This window comes from Pundamilia nyererei, unplaced genomic scaffold, assembly GCF_000239375.1.
Source record: "Pundamilia nyererei isolate P.nyererei 1_Seehausen unplaced genomic scaffold, PunNye1.0 scaffold00281, whole genome shotgun sequence".
NCBI lineage: Eukaryota > Metazoa > Chordata > Actinopteri > Cichliformes > Cichlidae > Pundamilia > Pundamilia nyererei.
The window spans coordinates 642020-644506 of record NW_005187682.1 but is presented as its reverse complement, the minus strand read 5'-3'; the positions used below and the strand labels follow the sequence as shown (position 1 = coordinate 644506).

General features: G+C 47.0%; 1 long non-coding RNA gene across 1 annotated transcript in view; it reads left to right on the top strand.

Annotated features, from left to right (window-relative positions):
- Positions 1–185: 185 nt before the first annotated feature.
- The window catches only part of LOC106456485 (uncharacterized), a 4983-nt gene continuing 2681 nt past the window's right edge, over positions 186–2487 (top strand). The window contains exon 1 of the long non-coding RNA XR_001290597.1: positions 186–254. This is a non-coding gene — a long non-coding RNA (uncharacterized LOC106456485). The remainder of the gene's footprint in view (positions 255–2487) is intronic.

Below are 2487 nucleotides of genomic sequence, written 5' to 3'. Positions count from 1 at the left end.
TCAGACATGCTCCGCTTACCTTGTTGGATTCCAAGCACAGACTTTCTCTAATAAACTTACATCTTTCATTTTTTATACAGATTGAGCAACTGTGGTTTGTCAGAGATCAGCTGTGATTATCTGGCAGCAGCACTGAAATCCAACCCCTCCCATCTGAGAGATGTGGACCTGAGTAAGAACAACCTGCAGGATTCAGGATTGAAGCAGCTGTGTGATTTTCTAGAGAGTCCAGGATGTGGACTTGAAACTCTGAGGTCAGTCACCATGTTTTAGTTTTGCTGAGATGAATATTATGTGAAAGTTATGCATTCATTAAACTGCAGACATAAGGCTGATATTATACTGATGCACCACACCACAAACCACAGGGTTCAGTGCTAGGACCAATTCTGTTTACATTATACATCCTTCACTTAGGCAACATCATCAGAAGGCATTGCATACATTTTCACTGCTATGCAGATGACACCCAACTTTATCTGTCCATGAAGCCAGATAACACACACCAATTAGTTACACTGCAGGAATGTCTTAAAGACATAAAGACCTGGATGACCTCTAATTTTCTCCTTCTAAATTCAGATCAAACTGAGGTTATTGTACTCGGCCATGAAAATCTTAGATATATGGTATCTAACCAGATTCAAAGTCAAAGTCAAAGTCAGCTTTATTGTCAAAAACCATATGTACAGGTCATACAGGAATTTGAAAATGCAATGCTCCGACAGTGCTCACTAGGTCTTATGTACAACTCAATACAATACAATACAAAATCTTACATAAACAACAATGTCCAACACAATCAGAGTGCTTGTGAGCAAGAGTTTGTTTGCAGGTAGGGGTGGGGCAGTCAGTGAAAAGGAGATGGTGGAGGTTCAGAGTTTTGTATGTCTGGGGGGAGGTCGGGGTTCAGAGGGAAGCGGTGGATGCAGGTCTGGAGTTTGTGTGTGTGAGAGCAGGGAGTGAATTATTTGATGAATAGGTTGGAGCTGTGTGATGGTGTGCAGGCATGGGTCACCAGAGTGAAGAGAAGGGGGCTCAACACACATCCTTGGGGAGCCCCCGTATTCAGTCTTCTTGTGCTGGAGGTGTTGCTGCCGACCCGTACTGTCTGCTGTCTTCCTGTCAGGAAATCCAGCAGCCAGTTACACAGTGAGGTGCTGATCCTCAGCCGATCCAGTTTGTGAATGAGTTGCTGGGGAATGATTGTGTTGAATGCTGAACTGAAGTCTGTGAAAAATTTTCTAATGTATGAGTCTCTAGTGTCCAGATGTGTGAGGGCTGAGTGAAGGGCAGTTGGAATTGCATCATCAGTCGAGCAGTTTGACCGGTATGCGAACTGAAATGGATCCAGGTTGGGGGGAAGAGATGTCTTGATTTGATGCATGACTAACCGTTCAAAGCACTTAATAATGATGAGGTGAGTGCGACCGGATGGTAGTCGATGACTTCTTTGGTACAAGAATGATGGTGGAGGCTTTGAGGCCTGTGGGAGCGACAGCCTGGCTCAGTGATGTATTAAAGATGTCTGTGAAGACATCTGTGAGTTCCGCAGCACAGTCTTCTGTGCGGGGGTGTAGTTCTGTGCCTCAGCAAGCGAAGAATTTGTTTAGCTCATCTGGTAAAAAGGTGGAACTGACAGCTGTCTGCGGAGTGGGCTTGTAGTCTGTGATGGTTTGTATTCCTTGCCACAGCCTCCGAGTATCTCTGCTGTCACTGAAGCTTTGCAAAATCCTCCTGGAGTGCTGCCTTTCCACCTCTCTGATGCCATGTGACAGGTTTGCCCTTGCTGTTCTTAGGCTCACCTCATCCCCATCTCTGAAGGCTGCATTTCTCACCCTCAGGAGCCTGTAGACCTCATCTGTGAGCCATGGTTTCTGATTGGCCTGGACAGTGATAGTCCTGGTCTCTGTGACATCATCGATGCATTTTCAGATATAGGCAGTGACAGTTTCTGTATATTCCTGAAAGTCTGTGGTGTTGTCGTGTGTGGCAGCCTGTGGTGGAAAAGCAGTCTTGCAGTGCCTCTGAGGACCCTTCTGGCCACACACGTACCTGCTAACAAACTGGTTTGGTGATTTGACCAGGGGCCTGTATGCTGGCATTAGCATAACAGTGATGTGATCAGAGGCACCAAGGTGGGGGAGGGCTTTGTAATCTCCACTCTGGGTGGTGAAAACATTGTCCAAAATGTTGTTTCCCGAAGTGGGAAATTTAATGGGTTTGTGCAGTTTGGGAAGCACAGTCTTTGGGTCTGCATGATTGAAATCATCCGCTAGGAAGAGAAAAGCATCTGGGTGGGCTGTCTGCTGCTCACTGACATGCTGATACAGTTCATTCAGTGCCTCACTCCTGGGGCAGGGATAGCTCAGTAGGTAGAGTGGTGGCCCCATGATCGGAAGGTCGGGGGTTCGATTCCCCTGAACAGCTACCCTGAGGTACCCCTGAGCAAGGTACCGTCCCTACACACTGCTCCCCGGGCGCCCA